Source organism: Palaemon carinicauda, chromosome 37 (genome assembly GCF_036898095.1).
Source record: "Palaemon carinicauda isolate YSFRI2023 chromosome 37, ASM3689809v2, whole genome shotgun sequence".
Classification (NCBI taxonomy): Eukaryota; Metazoa; Arthropoda; class Malacostraca; order Decapoda; family Palaemonidae; genus Palaemon; species Palaemon carinicauda.
The window spans coordinates 58,767,239-58,792,017 of NC_090761.1; the positions used below are offsets into that span (position 1 = coordinate 58,767,239).

Below are 24,779 nucleotides of genomic sequence, written 5' to 3' on the forward strand. Positions count from 1 at the left end.
ACTCATAGAGTAGTGAAACTTTCAGAGAGTATTTGCTATATTAAGACGCAGAAGTGATTCAATTTTGAAAGTCCTACGTCAAAGGTCAAGGTCAAGGTTTAGCAAAGGGTCGACCAAATTAACTCTAACCTTAACACCAAATTCGCACATGGTTGTCACACAGACTTCAAATACACCTACGGTCAGTGGCGATTCTAGGGGGGGGCCAGGGGGGGCCATGGCCCCCCCAGTTTTTTGGCTGGGGCCATGGCCCCCCCAGTTTTTTGGCTGGCCCCCAGCTTGGCCCTCCCAGTTTTTGTTTCCATATCCTAATTCTAAATAAGCTTAGTTTAGGCATATATAATAATATAATATAATATATAATATAAATATATACCTTATAAATTATACAGTATACTATATATACACTCAAATATCCCATCCTATCACAATAACTAGACGTAATCACAAAAAAAAAAGATGGTAACGTTGCTAGATTAAAATTATTGGAATTTTTTTTACACCTCCGTCCTCCTCGCCCGCTTGTGTTTGTGCGACGCGAATCAGACGCCTATGTTTCTTCCATGTATGATGTGATGATGTGATCAGTACATGTAGTCCGTTTCTGTGAGACTGTGAGCCGGTCAAGTCAGTTTTTACCCGATTAGTGTCTTATTGAGTGTCTAAAGCATAATTATTTGTGCATAAGTGCATTTGAGCATAAGTGGTATTCATTATTTCGTCTCATACAAAGTGGGAGTAGACTAGTGGCTATGAGATATTCGATCTTTATGTACAGTATGTGGGTGTTTCACATAAGAAGCGGATACGAAAATAGAGTAAAAAAATAATTATACGAAATCTTAGAAAAAGAATGAGAAGAATCTGACAGGCGGGTGTAAAGTAGCAAACAATGTACACTAATTTTTTTGTTATATGATGTAGGTCTATATCCCAACTCAAGTTTTAACCCTTCAACCCAGTGTTAACCTTTTCACAAACAGATCTGACAAAAGCCAAATATAAATATTGTCGTTAGCCATATTTGAAAGAAAATAACTAAATAGGCCAAAATACAAGTAGCTGGTGAGTCGGTGACAATTAACCCCATTTTATTTTTACATAGAAAACAATTCCTATAATAATAAAAATCGTCTAGGCCTAATTGTATCATAATTTTTGTGATTCGTGAATGTTGGCAGTGATAGTGTAGGCCTATATGTGCATATATTTATTATACTGTATACATGTTATACACACACACACACACACACACACACACACCCACACACACACATATATATATATATATATATATATATATATGTGGGTGTGGGTGTGGGTGTGTGTGTGTGTGTGTGTGACCGTGTGTGTGTGTGCGTGCTGTCATCATCTTCTATTCTTCCAGTCGGTAGTCGGCAAAACCGCAAATTTTATCACATTTTTCTGTGGTGACAGGTGTGTTGTGTTAATTGTGAATTACGTGTGATTATTTGATTTAATTTATTTTTTTTTCAGAACTTACTATCACAGATAATTTTATTGTACTATAGACAATCATGGATAAATTTGTAATTAAAAAACGCAGTGAATGTGATACACCATTGACAGTAAACCTTGAATCTGATAAACCTGCTAAGAAGTCAGAGGGAGACTGTGATCGTGAAAGTATTGGCAATCCTGCAAGATCAAGTTCACATGATCATCCAACAAAGAAACAGAAAAAGGAAGATTCTGCACCAGCTGACATTTCTCAATCTGCTTCTGAGAATCCTATTCAGGTACGATTAAAAGAGTATCCAAGGCATAGTGAAGGAAAGTCTCATGCTCGGTCTTTTGTGGGGGCTTGGTTCGACAAATATGAATGGGCTGAATATTCTAAAGAACGAGATGCAATGTTCTGTTTTGCATGCAGGCACTTTGCTCCACCAACATATGGCAATGCAGATGAAGCATTCATAAAGAGTGGCTTTAGACGATGGAAGAAAGCACATGGAAAAGATGGTGCCATCGAAAAGCACATTTCCTCTCAGTGCCACAAAACTTCTTGTATTGCATGGGCGGACTATCAACGAAATAAAGCTGATAAAACATCAATTGCTCAGTGTATAAGTGAGGCATACCAGAAGAAAGTTCTTGAAAATCGTCATTACATAAAGACATTAGGTGAAATAATCCTGTTGACTGTAACACAAGACATTTCGCAGAGAGGACATAGAGAAGGTGATGATGAACTGAATCCAGGAAATGTTCGTAAGATTCTCAGATTCACTGCTAAACGTGATCCTATTATAGCTGATAGAGTAGAAAGTGGTCCAAAAAATGAAAAATACACTTGTTCTGCAATACAGAATGAGATGATTGACACACTTGCATGTATGGTGAAGGAAGAAATTGCAGAAAAAGTTAGGTCATGTCATTACTTTTCTGTTCAAGCTGATGAAGCCAAGGATGTTAGTAAGGCAGAGCAGTTGGCATTAGTTATTAGATTTTATGATGAAATAGCAAATTGTATTCAGGAGTGCTTCATTTCTTTCACTCAGATGGACTTGTTGGATGCTGCCTCTATCACAGATATTATTTTGAAGAGTTTGGATAAACTGGGGTTGGATTACAAATCTTCTCTTGTAGGATTAGGATTTGATGGGGCATCAGTGATGAGTGGAGGGATTAGTGGTGTTCAGAAACGAATTCGTGATAAAGCTCCTTTTGCATATTATATACACTGCTATGGACACAGGCTCAATTTAGTGTTGATAAATGTTGCAAAGTATGTACCCGAAGCTGCTGAATTCTTTAGTTTGCTTGAAGAACTCTATATCTTTGCTAGTAACTCGGTAGTTCATGAGAAATTCATTTTGATACAGCGTGAAATGTTGCCTAAAGAACAAGTACGAGAACTGCAGCATCTCAGTGACACAAGGTGGTGGTGTCGGGCCACTTCGTGTGAAAATGCTCTACTCCGTCTGCAATGCATAATGAGACTTTTGAAGGAAATTTCTGAAGATGACATTGGTGCCCGAGCTGTATCCGCTCGCGGTTTGCTTGCCCAGATTGATGCAGAGTTTGTTTACTTATTGCAATTTTTCACAGATATTCTTGGAAAAGTTAATAAAGTGTCTACACAGCTACAGGATAAACAAGCAGACCTAGGAAAAGCAGCAAATCTAATTTCGTCACTCCATGAACATTTAGTTAATGTACGCAACTCTGACTTGAATGACCATTACTCTGAGAAGGTTAATGAACTCTGCAGGAAATGCTGCATTACACCAACAACAACAAGAAAACGGGTAAAGAAACCTCGTAAGCTTGATGGATTTATCGTGTTTGAAACAAGTGGTCAAGGATCTTCTGTTCCATGTCATGTGCAACACATCAGGATTTTCTATGAAGTCCTAGACTGCTTAATTAGTGAATTAGACCGTCGTTTCTCCAAAGAGTCAAATGCAATTTTCTGTGGTATTTCAGCTCTCTGTCCTGGAGGACAGACATTCTTGTTAGAAGAAGACTTGAAGGCATATGCAATGGCATACTCGGTCAGTCAAAATGATTTACAATATGAGATCCCTCTGGTGAAGAAATTACTCACGAAAGAGCCAATACAGCCTACATCCATTACACAATTCCTGTCATTCCTTAGTCCTTATAAGGCTGCATTTGACTGTTTGTACAAACTATTGTTAATATCTGTCACTCTTCCTGTTACCAGTGCTTCTTGTGAGAGAAGTTTTTCAAAAATGAAATTAGTGAAAACATTTCTCAGAAATTCCATGACCAGTGCTAGATTGAGTAATATCGCATTACTGTCCATTGAAAGTGCACGTGCCGAGGGAATTGATTTAGACTGTTTTGTTGATGAATTTGATAGCCGGCATGATAATCGTAGAATTAAGCTGCACTAAATATACGTACTATAATCTACTTCACCTCAGGAAAGGGAAACTCGCCCTGTTGGCAACACTGCATTACTTCATGCATGCTTGCATGGGGTTTTAATATCAACATAATATTTACATTACATTCATAACTCATGATTCATTTTTGTTTTGAAGATATTTTTGCCATATTTTTGCGATTTTGTTAAAAATATATTGCAAGAAATACATATATATATTTTTTTTTAAGTAATACGAATAACCTCCATTATCATAATGTTTGTGTAGGCATACATGTATATGTTTTACAAATGCAAGTTATGAAAGTAATGAGGTGTTATTATTGTCATTTGTTATTTCATTAATGACATAATATTGTCTTCAGAGTGCCACCTAGCCACCAACAATAAATGCCCCCCCAAAATTTATATTGGCCCTGAAGTGGCCCCCCCACTTTCAGAGTCCTAGAATCGCCACTGCCTACGGTCCAAATTAGTTCTGGGGAAGGTAAGCTGGTTTCGAGAAATAAGCTGCCGTGACGGAGGTCTGCACTCTCAGAGGGTAGTAATAATTATATGGTTGAATTAATTGGATTAATGAGTATAATCTATTGTGATATAAAGGGAAATCTATGTAAAGGTATACCAATGCTAAATTATGTTGAGAATGTTTATTATAGTATCGTTTAAGTCCGAATTATGGGATGATCTAACAAAATATGTTAGATTGGAGATTCCATAGCCAAAACCTTATCTTCCTCTGAATTATTGGCCTTTGTTAAAAGAAAGTTTGATTAATGAAAAATTTAGCCCACTTTATCCAATTCAAGTACAGTGTTTGCAATGGCAAAGCATTTATTCTTGTTGTTTCTTATAAATCACTTTGAACGTGTCAATTTTGGTTGTTTGGGTAAACCGAAATATACAATAATGGCACAATATCTATAGTATGTAATTTGTACTATAAAAATAATACACAGCAGGAACTTCAGTAAATAGTCTCTCTCTCTCTCTCTCTCTCTCTCTCTCTCTCTCTCTCTCTCTCTCTCTCTCTCTCTCTCTCTCTCTCTCTCTCTCTCTCATTATTATTATTATTATTATTATTATTATTATTATTATTATTATTATTAGATTCTCTTGATAGGGCTAACCGCTCTACCAAACGCGCCTGGCAAAAGACAATTCAATAATATTATTGTTTTAATAAACATCAATTTCTCGGCTTTAAGACGGACTTTCACACCAATACTGCATGTTGAATCATGTTTCTTTTGATCTTCTTTCACTTTTGAAGTGATTATTTAACTTTATGTAGTATTGAGAGAGAGAGAGAGAGAGAGAGAGAGAGAGAGAGAGAGAGAGAGAGAGAGAGAGAGAGAGAGAGAGAGAGAGACTCATAATTTATTGAGGAAAGAAGCATTACTATCGTGCATCTGGCAACATTTTAATTTTGGCTAAACATAGCCATGCACGTTATAATATTTAGTAGATTAAGCCCTAATTTGAATGATGCATAATTATTACTGTTGTGTAAAATAGTGTAATCTATTATACTCTCATAATTACCACTTTATTATCTTTGTTCATAAGCAATAATAGAAAATTATTAATAATTTATTTTAAAGAAAACGTTTGTTTAAGGGGTAACAGGTGTAAACATTTGTTTACACTCGTGGTCCTCGTGGCTCCAGTGCTGTACGACCCTATTTCTGTATGTCTAGATTTTTAATTGTGCATGTGCGTGTTCCGCGGTTTTTTATGTCTATTCGATGGACATGTGACGCTGAAGCATTGTTGCTGAAGAATTTTAAAGAGTCCAGTTTTATATAAACCCCCAAAATAGTTTTATTTATATAAAACTTCCATAGGAGCTCTTATATGCAAAGATAGCCTAAGGTTACATCGGTAACTGGCCTGCAGATGTTTCTGAAATCAATTCAGGTATGTGAGTGATTTAATTACTGTTTTTATGTACTTATTCAGTTGAAACTATAATTTTGTCCCAATTAAATTATATATAAATGGAGAGATGTCATTTTATCTTTGGTTACACCATATTACTCTCACTGGTCTATATGTTGGGTTAGGTTGAGACTAGGAAATGTTAATTTACTATAAATTAACACCGTAGAGTGCCAGACTTTTCTATGACCTTTGACCATACTTACCATGACCTAAGAATCTGTGACACTTCGAAAACCTTGAATAAATCCCATGTGTATGTCTATTCAGGTAAGGCTTGTTAGCCTAACCTCAGTCTGGATTAGAATTTATGGGAATAGCGTAGGGATCAACCTCTCTTGGCTTGTATTATGTGGTCTTGGAGGTACTGTATTTGATTGTCCAACTAACAAGGACAAAGGTGGCTAGTATTTACGAAGTAATAATGGTATATATATATATATATATATATATATATATATATATATATATATATATATACCGGTATATATATATATATATATATATATATATATATATATATATATATATATATATATATATATATATACCGGTATATATATATATATATATATATATATATATATATATATATATATATATATATATATATATATATATATATATATATATATAATGTGAGGAGCTTTGCATCAACAGGCATAGGAGGAGATGATGATGATATACAATATATTATTTTCCAAGTGCTGAAAGGGTTTGCGTATCACCATGATCAACAAAGCTGTACTAGTTTAGGTTGGTTTGGTGTGAGTGATCAGACTAAATCTCCCACCATCACCAATGTGCAGTGGCTAGCATGGTGGTGAAATCTGGCCAAATCCCAGATATGAATTGACATGACTGAGGCCTTTGTCCTTTGGTAAACTAGATACAGCTGAATTTGTTATTGATGTTGTTGTCTATACGGTGTATGTATATATATGTGTGTATATATATATATATATTTTTGGGCTCAAGCCATGTCGTCCTGATGGAAGTTCCTTAAAGGCAGCTTCCTAGGGTATATTACAACTACGGCGATATTCCCAGAGAATTTACCTTCAGGTACCCAGAATTCTAACTCCTGGAGCGAGTATCCCTAAAAAAGACCTTAGGGATATCGTAAATATCAGTGGACATATTCTTGACACGCCTCATAGCAATCTATACCCCGAATAGAGTTAACACTTCGTAGGGGTCAAATGGCAAGAAAACGAAAACGATAAGAAAGGGGGGAGCCGTTCGTAAGGCATCTCTCCTCCCCGTTTCGAAAGCGTGCCCTGCGCCGCTTGCGGGGCCATCTGTATTCCTTTTTGCGTAGCTCTATGACTCGGTGTTTTGTTCCCTGTTTTCTACCAAATCTTGGAATTTCTCGTGTTATAATGCTTTCTCCAACTTCTTCTGCCTCGGATAAGTTGAGTACTATTTCTTTTATGTATAAATGTAGGCTCTTGGTTAAAATTAAAGTAATTAAAAGAGTTATCTTTTATACAAGAGCTGTTGCCTGCTGGAGGCATCATGGATGCTGTCGCTCGCTAGAATAGGATTTATTTGTTAGCAAGAGCGACGTTCCCAGCCCCTTTGCGCTTAAATATTAGCTAATTAGCTTATTTAGGAATTCTGTTATGATGCGTTAGTAGTGTGCCTGGCGAAGTTTTGCCTAGGCTGCCAACACTAGTCTTCGTAGGCTAGCGGTTGGCCTATGTACTTCCTGCATGATAATTAGTCTTCCAAGTGTGATTTTATTGTTTTAAGCGTTAGGCAACGTTATACATATAAGCCCTTTTCGAGTACCTTCCAAGATAGTATTGGTGTGAGTTTCGGTGATTTAGGTAATCGATTCTCTTAGTGCCTAGGCTAGGTTGTCTTAGGTCATTATAATATTATCTGTTTCCCCGTTTGCTCCCTTCTCTTCGGGGAAGGGGCAAACCCTTTCCCTCTGTTTAAGCCCTAGGCTTAACTCTAGTGGTTTGTTTGAATTAATTTTCAAATATATCTATGCTGGAGTAGTACTGTACCTTCCCGTTCCATCTGAATTGGTTCAGAGGGGGACAGTACAACAGTGTTTAGTCTGAGTCCGGGTTGGTCTGGCATGGGGCAGAGTCTCCCTTGCTGACTGACACGGGCATACGGGGTTTATCCCCCTTGGTCCACCTTGTTGGGTTCCAGTAGTGTTCCCTTCGCTCGGTGACCCCTCAGACTTGTCCTCTTGCCGTTCCGGATTCGGGATATGTTCTCTTTTCTGGAATAGCAATTCCTTCCTTGCCGTGGTTTTAGGGAGGCAGCCAGTAGTGCCGGCCTCCCCCTCGGGTCTTTCTCTGGCTGAGATGAGCTGTCTTAGTGGGGAATGACCCTTAACCAAGGCAAGGTTGGATAGGACCCTCTGTCCTTCCCTTCTATTTTCCGTTCCTTTGTGTCAGTCGTCCGCATCCGTACCTAGCCTAGGTTAGGATGGGGAACTGACGTGGTCTCCTGTCGGCCGGCAGAGTGTGCCGACCGGCAGAGACCCTTCCTTCGAGTGCTGCCCGGTCCTTTCTTCGTCCCTCCATCGCTGCCGTCTGTAGATTCAGTAAGCAGCGGTTAGGAAGCCTGACTTAGTGTCTTCCCTTCCTTTCGGCACTCTTTCGGGTGCCGGGCACAGAGACTCATAGCCTCTTAGCCCGGCATTCATTCTGTTGTCTTCGTATGTGTTGTCCTTGCCGTCTGCCGGCCTACAGGCCGGCCGTCGGTGGGGAGGGGTGTTCTCCAGTTCTCTTGCTGTCGGTCGGCGATGGTTATATACCTTTGCCGGCCGGTCTCTTGCTCATCTGCCGGCCACTACAGTGGGGCCGGCAGCCGAGCGCTGCCTGGTGTGGAGGCCAGCCGGCAAGGTTTGCTTACTGATGCCGGCCGGCCTGCTACACTGCCCGGTTAGCCGGCCACTAAGAATGATGGCCGGCAATGCAATGCAAACCGGGTGGCTGCGGACCGGCAACCACTGCCAGCCGGTTCAGGCATGGGATCTGGAGTTCTCCCCAATAAGGGTGATCTGTTGTTGTGTACTTGAGATCTACCTTTCGAAAATCGGGGGGGGGGGGGGTGCTGACCGGCAATGGCCGGCCGGCACACCACCCTCAGGTACTGTATCAGTCCTTTCTTTGGTGGTGTATTCAACCAAGGGAGTCCATGATATAGTAGGTTACAACACTGTCTTTTCTATCTTACTTGTGTTACTTGTGCATTCACTTGGTGTCGCCTTACAAGGATAAAAGAGAATTCTTTTCATCCCTGGCCGGAATGGTAAAAATTATACCTTAGGTGTGAGCTACACCTAATTCCCTTTGGAAATATGCTCTCTGGTTATTTTAGTAAAGACTAACTATGTGACTTTGGCTGGTGGGCTTCCACAGGTGTTTGTGTGGGTTTCACAAGTAGGTGTCTTTCCCTTATTCTTGGTGAATACTCATTTGTTACATGTGAATTGAAATTCACTTGATATTCATGGAAATCTTTCTTCTTTTACAGGAGGAGCATCCGAAGTGTGATAGTGTCTTCTGCAATGTCCGTAGTAAGAACTTTTGCGGACATGTCTTGTGTAGGAGGCACGCTGCTTGCGCAGCCTCCGATGATGACCATCGTTACTGGGATCCGCAGGTATGTGCTGTATGTACTAACCTGCTATCAGAGGCTTTTGAATCCCCTAGGTCGGCGGAGTCAAGAGATGCAGCGAGAGAGAAGCTTCGCTTATGGGTAACGGGTTTTCAGAAAAACACCACTGGACCTTATCTTCCTAATGAGAAGATGAGGGCATATCTTTTTCCCAAGGCTTCTGCTGATGCTGTTGTTCCCCAGCCTCGGCCGGAGATCCCTCTCGTCCAGATCCCAGTGGAGGAGGATGTCGCTGATGCTATGCAGGACATCCAGTTGGACGACAAGATGTCTGACTTGTCCGATCGTGCGGAACAGGATCTCCTCGCAGAAGGCGAGGAGGAGGATCGAGATCCTATTGCCGTGGAGGAGGAGGTTCCCGTATCTTCAGACGTGCCGGTTCAGGTCCCTGAACCTATCCCCTCTACCTCGTCCGCTCTTCCAGCAGAGCTAGGACAGGCTCTCTCTTCCATCGTTGGTATGATCCAACAGATGCAGAGGAAGAATAATAAGAAGGCCGCTACTTTGGAGCTCCAGATGCAGAAGATCACAGCATCACGTGGACCTTCAAAGAAGCTCAACGTGAAGGACCTTCCTCTGTGCTCGGATGCCAACCCGTGGAGATATGCCGAGCACATGCCGATGACGATTGGGAAGATCGTCATGTCGGAGAAACTGGGATCAATTCCCCTTGAGGAGGTGGAATTCTGGCCCAGTAGAGGGGCCTACCCGGACTGTTATGTCCGTTTGAAGAAGGAGCCGGCCTCGAAGGAGGAGACGGAACCAAAGGAGGTGATTATCCTGGATCACTCCAAGGCTCAAGCCACTTTATCAGCTGCATTGAAGGAGAGGGGGTTCTCAAACTCTAAAGTTGCCGCTTTGAGTAAGAAGCACCCCTCCTTCGTATCCTCCCCGGCTAGGGCCTTCCCCTTTATGCAAAAGGGGTTCGCGGCCGTCTTGAAGGCGGTTGAAGCTGGCAAGCCATGTCCATCTCTGGAGGAATGCAAACCTCTTTCGTTGGCATTGCCGCTGGACAATAAGGACTGGAAGGAGGTGCACCTCACTTTCTCGGTTGGGAAGTTGGATGCCGACATTGCTGGTCAGCAGTTCGGCGAAAACCTTCCCAAGTTGTCGGAATTCCTCCTACGGAGGGAATTGGACACTAAGGAGCGCCTGGCAGCCTCGATGTCTCTCCAGACCAACATGGAGACGATGGCTAGCGACCCCAAGATGCCGGAGATGTTCATGGTAATGGCCAAGATCCATCTGGCCATGGTGGACAAGGCAGCCACTGAGAACCGCAATCTTCTCCTGAAGTGGGGCCTGTCCCTTAAAAGGAAGTCTTTTCCGGATGAGGGCCCTCAGCCGAAAGGAAAGGCGAAGAAATCAAGGTTTTCCTACCGTCCAGCCAAGCCTTTCAAACCACAAAGACAGCAGCAGCAGCAGCCAGCTTTGCCTCCGGTACCACAACTGGTAGCCCAGATCCCGACCACCTTCCAATGGGTACCCCAAGCCATGTCATCAGCTTCCCCGGCATTCAATCCCGTGTTCGAGGGACAATCAACCACGTTTCGTGCAAGACCCAGAGGGGCAGCCAGAGGTTCGGCAAGACGCCCCTCTAGGGGACGAGGATTCAGAGGTGGTCGCGGCCAGGGAGGCAAGACTGCAGGACAGTCAAAGTGAAGTGTCGCCGGTAGGTGGGAGACTTCAGTATTTCCGGGATCGCTGGACCTTCGATCCCTGGGCCCACAGCCTTCTCAAAAATGGACTGGGTTGGAGTTGGTACAGTACTCCGCCCCATTGCCCTCAATTTTTCCAACACTCCATCCCCGTTTTGGAGGAGTACATCCAAGATCTGTTGGAGAAAAAGGTGATCCGGAGGGTAAAGTCCATCAAGTTTCAAGGGAAGCTGTTTTGTGTTCCCAAGAAAGACTCGGGGAAACTCAGAGTCATTCTGGACTTGTCACCACTCAACAAGTTCATAGTGAACCACAAGTTCAAGATGTTAACGTTACAACACATAAGGGCCTTACTGCCCAAGAGGGCATATACCGTCTCCATCGATTTGTCAGACGCATATTGGCACGTTCCAATAAGTCGCCGTCTCTCCCCCTACCTAGGATTCAAGCTACAACAAAAACTTTATGCTTTCAGAGCGATGCCCTTCGGGCTAAACATAGCCCCAAGGATCTTTACGAAGCTTGCGAGCGCAGCGCTCAAACAGTTACGCCTAAAAGGGTTCCAAGTAGTAGCCTACCTGGACGATTGGTTGGTGTGGGCAGCATCCAGAGCAGAATGCCTGCAAGCTTCCCTACAAGTGATTCAGTTCCTGGAATATCTAGGTTTCATGATCAACAGAAAGAAGTCTCGTCTTTCTCCAGCTCAGAGGTTCCAGTGGTTGGGAATTCACTGGGATCTAGTGTCACACCGTTTTTCCATTCCGATGTCAAAGAGGAAGGAAATAGCGGGGTCTGTCAGGAGACTTCTAGGTTCCGAGAGGATATCAAGACGCGAACAGGAGAGGGTTTTGGGCTCTCTTCAGTTTGCATCAGTAACAGACCCAGTGCTAAGAGCACAGCTAAAAGATGCAGCGGGAGTATGGAGAACCTTTGCATCGAAAGAGTGAAGGGACTTGAAGAGACCGGTCCCACTTCGACTACGTTCTCTTCTCAGACCGTGGTCTCAAGCCAGTCGTCTAAAGAGGTCTCTACCTCTTCAGCCATCCCCCCCGTCAGTGACAATCCACACAGACGCCTCAAAGGTAGGGTGGGGGGTCACTCCCATCGGAAAAAAGTGCAAGGGACCTAGTCCAAGCTATTTGGGACTTTTCACATAAACTTTCTAGAAGCTATGGCAGTGCTTCTTACCCTGAAGAAAGTATCCCCACGTCACTCGATCCATGTAAGGTTGGTACTGGACAGCGAGGTGGTAGTGAAATGTCTGAATCGGCGGGGATCGAGATCCCCACCTCTCAACCAGGTAATGTTAGCCATATTCCGACTGGCGGAGAAGAAGAAGTGGCACCTGTCAGCAGTTCACCTTCAAGGAGTCCGGAATGTGACCGCGGACGCTCTATCCAGGGTTGCTCCGATAGAGTCAGAATGGTCCCTAGACGCAGGATCATTCTTCTTCATCTTGAGACAAGTCCCAGAACTGCAGATAGACCTCTTCGCGACGAAGGACAACAAGAAGCTGCCGAAATATGTGTCCCCATACGTGGACCCCTTGGCGGAAGCAGTAGATGCGATGTCCCTCGATTGGAACAGATGGTCCAGGATCTACCTGTTTCCCCCTCATAATCTGATGTTGAGGGTCCTCAGCAAACTGAGATCCTTCAAGGGAGTAGCAGCAATAGTGGCCCACAAGTGGCCGAACAGTGTATGGTTCCCTCTAGCTCTGGAACTACGACTGAAGTTTCTATCACTCCCGGACCCAGTTCTGTCCCAGCAAGTCCAGAAGTCGACTGTCTACGCTTCATTACAGAAAACCCGAACCCTGCAGCTCATGATTTTCTCTCCCTAGCGGTGAAGAAACGGTTCGGAATCTCAAAAGATAGCATCGACTTCCTGGAAGAATACAAGTGTAAGTCTACTAGGAGGCAGTACGAATCTGCATGGAAGAAATGGGTAGCCTTTATCAAAGACAAGAACCCACAAGAGATCTCTACAGAGTTCTGCCTATCCTTCTTCATTCACCTCCACGGACAGGGGCTGGCAGCTAACACAATTTCTACATGTAAGTCAGCTCTGACAAGACCCATTCTATATGCCTTCCAGGTAGACCTCGCTAACGAGATGTTTAATAAGATCCCGAAGGCCTGTGCTAGGCTTAGACCATCAGCTCCTCCAAAGCCTATTTCGTGGTCGTTAGACAAAGTCCTTCATTTTGCCTCATTACTGGATAATGAGGAATGTGCATTGAAGGACCTGACTCAAAAAGTGATCTTCCTTTTTGCCCTTGCTTCTGGGGCCAGAGTTAGTGAGATTGTGGCCCTCTCGAGAGAGGAGGGCCGAGTTCAGTTCCTGGATGGGGGAGAACTGAACCTGTTTCCGGACCCTACGTTTCTCGCTAAGAACGAGTTGCCCACCAACAGGTGGGGTCCCTGGAGAATCTGCCCTCTGAAAGAAGATGCATCTCTATGTCCCGTAGAATGCCTAAAGGTCTATCTTCGTAGAACTTCAGACTTCCATGGGGGCCAACTATTCAGAGGAGAAACATCGGGCTCGAATTTATCTTTAAATCAGCTTAGGGCGAAAATTACATATTTTATTCGCAGAGCGGATCCTGACAGTTCACCCGCAGGTCATGATCCGAGGAAAGTTGCTTCATCCTTAAACTTCTTTAACTTCATGGATTTTGAACACCTTTGTTCATACACTGGCTGGAAGTCTTCCAGGGTATTCTTTCGCCACTATGCTAAGCAAGTGGAGCAGCTAAAGAGGTCTGTGGTAGCAGTTGGTTGCGTCGTTAACCCTGCTGTTTAACTCTGCGAGGAACAGTGGAATCATTTGGGACTTTGATTCTTGGGTGAGTGGTTAGTTATATGCCTTGATATAACTAGTAGTGAAGGCTCTGAGAGCCCACAGTGACTGTTCCAGCGTTATGGTGATGGTAGCACAAGTACAGACAGGTGTGCCAAGCGTTTGCTAACGCTATTGTCAGCAAAGTAGTAACATGGACGTTAACTTTGATACCTGGGTATGTGGCAAGTGACATATTTGTTTTCTTTCAGATAACCATCCATCCATGCACTACGGTACTTGTGTAAATTGTTGGTCATCCACCTTTCATATGTACATATTTATGGTGACCATGTCTATTTATTGTTACTCAATAAACTTGTTCTCGGGAACCTTGCGTCTCCTTCACCTATATTGATTTCATGTTATTTGTTGAGCATTTAGCCTATGTATATTAATCGGGGATATCTATAATAGCCTATTCCTTAATGCAAAGCCTTGTTGCACTGGTTTATACTTTCCTTAGCATAAAGGACTCCACCCCTCTCTGAGGACGGTGGTGGCAGCAAGTTTAATCCTACGCAGATATAACCTTTTTGTCTAATTTTACTTCGACCAGGGTGCTGGTTGGGATTTTTCCCTTGGATGCTGTAGTCCCGTAAGACTAGGCTTTACTTCATATAGAGTGAGACCACTATATTGTACTGGCTGGCGAGTGATTCATACATAGGTATATGTACTCTTCGATCGTTTCTAGAGTCTAGTAGGACTCCTCCCTGTAGGGGGCAGGAAGCGCTGTCATGGCTTATGATTAGTGAAAAGATGTATAACGGTAACATCTTAGGTCTTTCAGTCGAGTTGACTAAGAAACATTCCTGAGGAGTACGGCACGTATTGAGAATCCACAGATACAGTAATGCTCTGGTATACTTCCATCAGGACGACATGGCTTGAGCCCAAAAAACGGATTTTGAGCGAAGCGAAAAATCTATTTTTGGGTAAGATAGCCATGTCGTCCTGATGGAGCCGCCCTGTTCCTTTTCAAAAAAAAAAAAAAAAAAAAGTGAAAAGGGTTGTAGGACCCCTCCCTACATACAGTATCTGTAGCACCTCGTGTATCGCTACAAGGAATACAGATGGCGCCGCAAGCGGCGCAGGGCACGCTTTCGAAACGGGGAGGAGAGATGCCTTACGAACGGCTCCCCCCTTTCTTATCGTTTTCGTTTTCTTGCCATTTGACCCCTACGAAGTGTTAACTCTATTCGGGGTATAGATTGCTATGAGGCGTGTCAAGAATACGTCCACTGATATTTACGATATCCCTAAGGTCTTTTTTAGGGATACTCGCTCCAGGAGTTAGAATTCTGGGTACCTGAAGGTAAATTCTCTGGGAATATCGCCGTAGTTGTAATATACCCTAGGAAGCTGCCTTTAAGGAACTTCCATCAGGACGACATGGCTATCTTACCCAAAAATAGATTTTTCGCTTCGCTCAAAATCCGTTATATATATATATATATATATATATATATATATATATATATATATATATATATATATATATATATATATATATATATATATATATATATATATATATATATATATATAGAAGGATATGCAGTATAAGAACCAACATGTTACCGTAAGATTAAAAAATACTCTGGAAAGTTGATGGTTGAGATACAGATTAAGTTTTACAATTTTGATTTATTGGCTGTCAGTGTTGGTTGGGACAGTATACTCTTGAGGTTCTTATTTATTAAGTGATTGACAACATAGAGGATTCAAAAGCGTACATGTCAGGCGACATCCTGATACAAAGAGATCACTTACTGCAGTAACGCAGTGTTGCCAGTTTTGTATTATACAAAATTGTTGCCATATTAGGCTATAGGAGAGACGCAGGAATAATAATGTATCTAGAAAGGCAAATTAATTGTACATGAACATAGACAATTAAATGTGTATATATATATATATATATATATATATATATATATATATATATATATATATATATATATATATATATATATATATATATACATATACAGTATATATATACTGTAAATATGTATATATATATATATATATATATATATATATATATATATATATATATATATATATATATATATATATATATATGTATATATATATATATATATTTATATACATATACATATATATATATATATATATATATATATATACATATATATATATATATATATATATATATATATATATATATATACACACACACATACATACAACATATACACACAGTATGTACTGTACGAAGAAAACATTACTTGGCGTATGTAACGGTTCTTTCGTGTACAGTAGGCTACCTACAGTCAGGTTAGGTCTTTGGTCTGATACAGATTTGTTTGTGGTTTTTAATACACTCTTATATGATAATGCTAAATCTTATTTCTTTGGACTTTAGGTGTAAGTAAAGTAAGCCCTCGATATTCTCATGTTCTATCTCCGCAGAATTGGTCATTCGAGATACAGAGAGCTGTATAACCTATTTAAAAAAAAAAAAAAATCACATAATTGCAGTTTCACTATAAGTACTCTTTCAGCCTGACGACTTCAAACTGACTGTGCTTCTTTGAACTCTGCATGTCTCGTGGTGGTTCCCTTTCTGCATAACACCGTAGCTCTCATTAACTTGGCCTTAATCTCGCATCATCTCTCTTCCCATGTGCATGTTTCACTTCATTCCTCTTTGTGCTGATCCACATTGAGTGTAAAAAAGTGATGTAAAAACCTTTTCATATCCAGTTTGGTTACAGTGATTTTAGTATAAAGTGGTATATGTATATTACGCTACCCCACGCATCAAACAGTTGACGGCTCATGAGTTGCATTATGCTTTATACTTACAGCATAGATCATCATACGTCAATAGTTATTGGTGTTGTATTAATACTTTCTCTTCTATTTTCATTGCGTACTGTATTAGTGTTATTGTTATGTTAACTACTGTACAGTACTCTATATAAAATATCATCGGTTACAGTACTAATGTAAATATAGGCTACATGTGTGGTGAGTTGGAATGGTGCGTGTCAACCTGCTGAAGACAGGAAACACTTACAAGTGTTACTTTTGCTAATTAAGTTGTATTGCAGTGAAGGTATTGTACATATATTGGAGTAATATACCCTGTTGTATATATCAGCTAGTGCTGTTAGATAGGAACTGCTATACTTTTTTGTTACATTATTTACGTATAAGTGTGGCGATGACTCTTTGTTATGTGTACCCTAATCTTACTGTGTACTGTACGTATTTATGTACAGTAAATGTGTGTACATGTATAGGTACTGAAATATGTTCATACACTGACACTATAGGCCTACTTATACTTTGGTAGAAAATAAGTAAATACAATATTAGGCAGTACAGTGGGTTACTTAGTGTTTTATTCGACCGAGAGTTGCTAATGGACACTAAGTTAGTAGACTATGAGTTGACCCACCCTAAAGCAGCAAGTATTTGCGATTGTTGCTTTTCGTGCCTGTCTTTTACCTAACTTCCTCAAATATCGAGGGCTGATTGTATAAACTTTTTATTGGCTAGACATTATTAGGCCATGATTTTGGTGTAACATAACATGTTCCGTAACTGAAATACAAACCATGCTATTTACATGGGGTAATTACTTCGGCGTAGCTGAACAACGAGCCATAAAAGTTTTAACGAGGGTTTCCTACCCCACCGCTAGTTAGCAGGGGGTAGGGAGGGGTAACTAGCTACCCCCCCCTCACACACCGGTGAAAGGCTCACTTTACTTTTGGCTCGGAGAGACGACAGACCTGTCTGCGCTCTCCTCGTTTTTGACTTCCATAGTTTTGTTTGCTTTCTCTTTTCAGTGTGTGTGTGAAGTTGACCTCTATTATTCATCATGCGTACGTGCCCTGGACTTTCTGGCCGCCCCTGTGGTACCTTTATGTCGGCCTTGGACACGGATCCTCACTCATGCCCTCAGTGTAGGGGTCAACGGTGTGATAGGTCTAATTTATGTATTGAGTGTAGGGAGTGGTCTACCTCCCAGTGGGAGAGGTTTGCCCGGCGACGCAAGAAGAAGGCTAAAAGGGATCTTTCTCCTTCGGAGGTTTCTCGGAAGAGAGAAAATCCCAAGACTTCTTCTTCCGTAGCCCTTTCCTCCTCCGAAGCTCCCACTCGAGCGGCCTCTCCCTAGAGGCCGGCGAGTGGTAGCGTAGACCGCAGTGCTGTTAACCGATCCCGGGGTGAGGGAGAGGTAGTTGCCTACCATAGCGAGGCAGCTGCCCCTCCTCCCCCGGAGGAGGAATTTGTGTCTGATAATGATCTTTTGCAGCTTTGGGCTTCTTTGGGGCTACAGGGTTCGCCCTCCAAGGAAGCTCTGTTTGACATGATCAAACTGGGTGCGGCCGTCAAACAATCGCCAACTTCAGCAGAGATAGATCCTCTGTCTGTGGTTGACGTTGTGGTGACGGAAACATCCCGTGGGTCTAGCCAAACGCCCGTTCCTGGGGCTGAGGTAGCTGAAGGCTTAGACTCCCCCTTCGAACATCCTTCGAGGGAGGAGCTAAGTCCCACGGTCTCTCCTGCCGGTGTTTCTCCCTCTCGGGGGAGTTCACTAACAGAGACTCCTCTTTGGAGGCCCATCGATGGTCAGCTTGCTCATCCCACGGCCCCTCGTTGGCGTATAAGGCGGAAGGCTCGTCCTCCCCTTCGCCCTAGAGGCCTTCCTTCCCCTTACAAGGGTGTTAAGAGGCGCCTCTTCGGCTCGTCGTCACCACAATCCTCTGCGGAGGAGACGACTCGCCGTTCTCCTGTCCTGCCAGTTACCAACCTAGACCTTTCCAGGGATCGTTCGTGATCCCCGTCGGAGGATGGTCGTCCTCCGGGACATTGTGACCTGTGGCCAGACCATCCACGTCCAGAGCTCCTGATGCGTGTGTCGCGCTTCCTGATACTGCCATTGCACAGTCTCCGGGGCCTTCGGGGCTGAAGGGTCTTGAGCGCAAAACTGCGCCTCTTGCCCTCAAGCGCCAGGCAACTCCTGAGCGCTCGCATGCTGATGTTGCTGCTGTTCCTGACTTTGCGCCTCGGCGCTCACCCTCAGGCGTTCGCGCCTCCGTTCCTGTTACGCGCCAGGGTCCCCCTGCGCGCCCACGCCCTTCGGCCCCTCGGCGCCCTCCAGCAGTTCCTGAGGTAGCGCGTTAGCGCTCACCTGCGCATACGCGCCCAGTTCCTGATACAGTGCTCACCTGCGTATACGCGCCCACCGGTGCCCCAGAGGCCACCTGCGCCACCGCGCCCATCAGCAGTTCCTGAGATAGCGCGTTAGCGCTCACCTGCGCATACGCTCCCAGTTCCTGACACAGCGCTCCTGCGCTCACCTGCGCATACGCGTCCACCGGTGCCCCAGCGGCCACCTGCGCTCACGCGCCCTCCAGTGCCTCGGCGCCCTCCAGTTCCTGTTTCATTGCGCACAGGCGCCCACAGGTTCCTATGGACTCGTCGCGCTTGTCTGGGGAGACGCGCGACACGCGCGGTTCCAGCTCCAGCGCCCACACGCTCACCAACGCGCCCTCACGTTGCTACATCCCACGTTCCCGCTCCAGCTGCTGCGCGCCCGCGCTTTCGCCAGCGCGCCATCGCTCCTGAATCCCCGCCTACGCGCCCTCGCGTCCCCCCTGCCCGCACGGGTGCGCGCGAGTTTCCAGTATCGTGCCAACCATTCACGCGTGACCTGACCAAGGCCCAGCTTATGAGCCCCAGCGCGAGCGCCGCCAGGCGGACTCCTCGTCGTCGCGTTCCCCTCCCCGCAAGCGCAGACCAGCGCGCTCGCCGGAGGAGTGGCGCTCTCTGGACAGGTCTAGGGACTCTTCTTTTTCAGCCTTGCAGGCAAACCCTCATTTGTCGACTCCTCCTAGGGATCCCTCGATCCCCTTCCCTCCAGAGGGGGTGTCTGACAGCGCGACTGTCAGACAGCAGCCCTGGTTCGGCACCCTAGTCAGAGCCCTTGTGCAGGCTATTAAGCCCGCCCTCTCTGATTCGGGACATGAACCAGCGGCAGCTTCCTCCCCCCTGAAGAGGAAGAGAGGAGTCTCTCCCGTGGACCCTCCTCCGAGGCCTATTCTGTCTCCGCGCAGATCCTTGCGCAAGGCTCCTTCTCCCCCTCAGACCTTCTCGCCCTCCCCTGCGGAGGAGGATTACCCCTCCTCAGGAGAGTCGGATGAGCCGGAACACTCCCCCCATCGCACCAATGGGGAGGCTCCGCCTCTCCCCGAGAGGTCTTCTCGTCCAGAGGTGGAGAAGAGCCTTGCCCCCTTCGCTACTCGAGTCCTGTATCCCGCCCAGGAGGGAGCCTAAGGACTCTTAAGATGATTCCCAAATCGTCAGCGAGGATCAGGCAGGAACCGTCTAGAGCCGCCGAGGATGTCCACGTGTCCCTCCAGGAAGAGCCACTGGGGACGGGAGACTTCGCTGCAAGTCCTTCGGGAGGAGAGCACCAGGAGTCAGAACACGCATTCTGGCAAGTCCTGACCCTCATGAGGAACCTTAATGGGATCCCAGACCCTGAGGTCCCACCTCGTGAAGGGAAGGACACGGTCCTGGATCGCGTCTACGGCACCCAGAAACCCTCTAGGGCCAGTGCAGCTTTGCCCTAGTCTCAAGGGATGAAGAGTGCCAGAGACAAGGTCGAGGGCCAGCTCTCTGAGCTTGCCTCCTACAGCAGATCGAGTGCCGGTAATAAGCTCCTCACTCCTCCTCGAGTCCATCAGAGGAGGTACTTCGAGATCCTCGAGGAGTCTTCCCTTACACCACTCCGTGGAAGAACTCACAGGGGGAGTCCCTCTTGAGAGACTCTCCAACCGGCACGTTTCCTTCTCAGCCACTGAGGTCCTGAGCCAGGAGAAGGTCACCATGTGCGCCATGCAGGCGACTTCGTGACTCTACATCTGGCTGGGGTCTCTGGGCATCCTGGTGCGGTCCGAGGACCTCTCCAAAGAAAGCACCAGGAAATCGCTGGAAACCTTTCTTCTCTCGGGCACACGGACCATCGAGTTTCTGGCCCACCAAGTCTCGAGCTTGTGGGCCAATACGATCCTCAAGCGTCGGGACGCTGTGGCCGAGAGGTTCCATCATAAGGTACCCAGTGCAGAGGCTAGCAGGCTCCGACACACTTCCGTGCTCGGTAAGAGCCTATTTGAGCCTAAGGACGTGGAGCTCACTGCTGAGAGGAAATCCAACCAGGATTCTCTCATTCACAGGGCCCTGACATCGAGGCCCTACAAACCTCCAGCAGTCCAGCAGCCCCGTCCGGCTAAGGACACAAAGAAGACGACCACCGCAGCGAAGCCCAAGGTGTCTAAGCCCTTTCCTGCCAAGAGTATAAGGGGCAAGAAGTCTTCCAGGGGAGGCAAAAACCCTAGAGGCACCAGCCAAGGCCGGAAGCGCTAGGGTTGGCAATCCCCATGCATGTCCACCAGTGGGGGAATGCCTACAGAGTTGCACGACAAGGTGGCAGCAACTCGGGGCGGATGCCTGGACGGTCTCCGTGATCTCTCTAGGTTATCGCGTCCCGTTCACGGACTCTCTACCTCCCCTGACAGCGAATCCAGTGTCGTTGACCTCTTTTGCCATTGGATCGGCAAAGGGGCAGGCCCTCCGGGCCGAAGTCCAGACCATGTTGGAGAAGGGACGCTCTCCAGGAGGATGTAGACGGGTCCCCAGGCTTCTACAGTCGACTCTTTCTTGTGAGAAAGGCGTCTGGAGGCTGGAGACCAGTCATCGACCTCTCGACCCTGAACGGGTTTGTCAAGCAGACTCCGTTCAGCATGGAGACGGCATTCACGGTCAGACTTGCAGTGAGACCACGAGACTTCATGTGCACACTGGACCTGAAGGACGCGTACTTCAGATCCCAATTCATCCATCTTCAAGGAAGTACCTGCGATTTTGCCTAGACAACAAGATCTACCAGTTCAAGGTGCTGTGTTTCGGTCTCTCCACAGCTCCTCAGGTGTTCACCAGAGTATTCACCATCATCTCTTCGTGGGCCCACAGGATCGGCATCCGTCTCCTTCGTTATCTGAACGACTGGCTGATCCTGGCGGACTCGGAGGCAACCCTTCTTCGCCACCGAGACAGACTCCTCGAAGTTTGCCAGGATCTGGGGATCGTGGTAAATCTCGAGAAGTCCTCCCTGCAGCCCTCTCAGAAACTGGTATATCTAGGCATGGTCATAGACACCAATCTCCACAAAGCCTTCCCATCAGACGAAAGGATAGCAAGGCTGAGGAAGGTTGCGAGACCTTTCCTCAATCGAGAAGAACTCCCAGCCCAATCGTGGCTGCGTCTCCTTGGCCACCTCTCCTCCCTGACCCGTCTCGTTCCCAACAGTCGCCTCAGAATGAGATCCCTCCAGTGCAGACTTAAGTCTCGGTGGAGTCAAGGACACGACTCCCCGGACACCTTGATCCCGATGGGACCTGCGGAACGGGCGGACCTCAGTTGGTGGGTGGCAGACGAGAATCTACGAAAGGGAGTGGATCTTCTCGTCCTTTCCCCGGATTTGATGCTGTTTTCGGACGCATCAAACAAAGGGTGGTGGGGGCCACGTTCTGAGCCACAGGACCTTAGGCCTGTGGTCAGAATCAGAAAAGTACCTTCTCATAAACCTGCTAGAAATGAAGGCCGTGTTCCTGGCACTTCAGAAGTTCCACCAAGTCCTGGTGATGAGCGACAACACCACAGTCGTGGCTTATATCAACAAGCAGGGAGGTACCTTTTCGGAACAGCTATCCCATCTTGCAGTAGAGATCCTGAGATGGTCCGAAGTCCACTCGATTTCACTAGCGGCTCGCTTCATTCCAGGCAAAAGGAATGTGCTCGCCGACAGTCTGAGCAGAGCGACACAGATAGTGAGTACCGAGTGGTCTTTGGATCCTCAGATAACCAACAAAGTCCTGACTTTGTAGGGTTCCCCGACGGTGGATCTGTTCGCTACGGCGCTGAACACCAAGCTCCCGCTGTACTGCTCCCCAGTCCCGGACCCCAAGGCTCTCTGGCAAGATGCCTTCCAACAACGGTGGGACAACGTCGATATGTACGCCTTTCCCTCGTTCTATCTGATGAGGAGGGTACTCAACAAGACCAGAACATCGGTCAATCTCTCGATGACCTTGATAGCTCCGCTATGGCATCATGCAGAGTGGTTCCCGGACCTTCTGCAGCTCCTCACCTAGATCCCGAGGGAGCTCCCTCCACGTCGCGAGCTACTCAAACAACCACACTCCAACATCTACCACAAAGCCGTAGCTTCGCTTCGACTTCACGCCTGCAGACTATCCTGCATCTCCTCACAGAGAGAGGATTTTCGCAGCAAGTTGCAAACAGGATGTCTGGCCACCTGCGCAAGTCATCCGCAGGAGTCTACTAGGCGAAGTGGCGAGTTTTCTGTGGTTGGTGCCGTGGAAGGGGTATCTCTCCCCTCAATGCCACTTTACCAGCAATAGCGGAGTTCCTCGTTTATCTGCGGGAAGAAATGCGCCTTTCAGTCTCGGCAGTGAAAGGCTATCGCTCAGCCTTAAGTCTTGCCTTCAGGCTCAAAGGAATGGACATTTCCTCCTCGCTGGAACTGTCTCTCCTCATACGGAGTTACGAGCTTACCTGGCCTCAGTCGGAAGTGAGACCTCCTCCTTGGAACGTGGTTCGAGTTCTCGGGTCTCTTAAGAGACCTCCCTACGAACCATTACGCCAGGCCTCTGATCGCCACCTTACCTGGAAGACGGTGTTCCTGCTAGCTTTGGCCTCGGCCAAGCGAGTCAGTGAACTTCATGGTCTCTCCTACGACGTTGCCCATTCAAGGGGATGGTGGGAGGTAACGTTCAGGTTCGTCCCTGAGTTTGTTGCCTAGAATCAGAACCCGGGAGTGCCGGACCCAAGGTTCGACTCCTTCCAGGTTTCGAGTTTCCGTTCTGTAACAGATGACCCAGACCATCTCCTACTGTGCCCAGTCTGGAGTCTGAGGTTGTATCTTAAAAGAACAGCTGCAGTCCGCCCCCAGGTGCGAGCCTTGTTCGTGAGCACCGGGGAGATGAAGAGGAGGGTCAGTAGGAATACCATCTCGGCCTGGATTTGCAAGGTAATTCATCTGGCCTTGAATCCTGACCCTCCTCCGTCACGTCGCACTAGGGCACATGACGTCAGGGGCGTGGCTACGTCCCTGGCCTTCAAGAAGAACTTTTCGGTGACGCAGGTCCTGCAAGCTGGGGTGTGGAAGCGTCAGATCACCTTCACGGCCCACTACCTGCAAGACATGATACACAGGAGGCTCAATACGTTCTCTATCGGCCCTGTGGTGGCTGCACAACAGCTGTCTAACCTCAGACTCCTTATTGGACAAGTAGCAGAAGGTTGAGGGCATTGTTACCCGGTTTTAGTCTGTGTGAATGAAAAGATCTGTCTGGCTCTTTTCTTTTCTTCATCCTCTCCTCCCTTGGAGAAAAACAGCATCCTGGGTCCTTTGCATAGCTGACCTCGAACCTCTGCAGGTAAACCATGCTCCCTTGTGTTCCTAGTATTAAGTTGTAATACTGTCATGTCCCCATACCCTGACAAGGTGGTATTGGGAGAGTCCTAGCATAGATTTCCATCTGAAGACCTCCAGGTCAACTTCCTAGGACGAGTCACTGCTCACCTTCACACACAGCTTACGTAGGCCGCAGCAGTCTCACAACTGCCTGCGAGGAGCAGGGGCCCCCTCAACCTATGAGTTCATTCAAACTCGGGTTCGGGGTCCCCGGGCAAGCCAAAGCCAGTATGGCAGGGTACTTACCACCCTTCCTAAGGGTTAAGTC

At 45.9% G+C, this 24,779-nt stretch overlaps 1 long non-coding RNA gene across 1 annotated transcript in view; it reads left to right on the top strand.

Moving 5' to 3' along the window:
* The first annotated feature begins 5,542 nt into the window (after positions 1 to 5,542).
* The window catches only part of LOC137629145 (uncharacterized), a 688,047-nt gene continuing 668,810 nt past the window's right edge, over positions 5,543 to 24,779 (top strand). Inside the window, exon 1 of the long non-coding RNA XR_011041455.1 lies at positions 5,543 to 5,797. This is a non-coding gene — a long non-coding RNA (uncharacterized lncRNA). The remainder of the gene's footprint in view (positions 5,798 to 24,779) is intronic.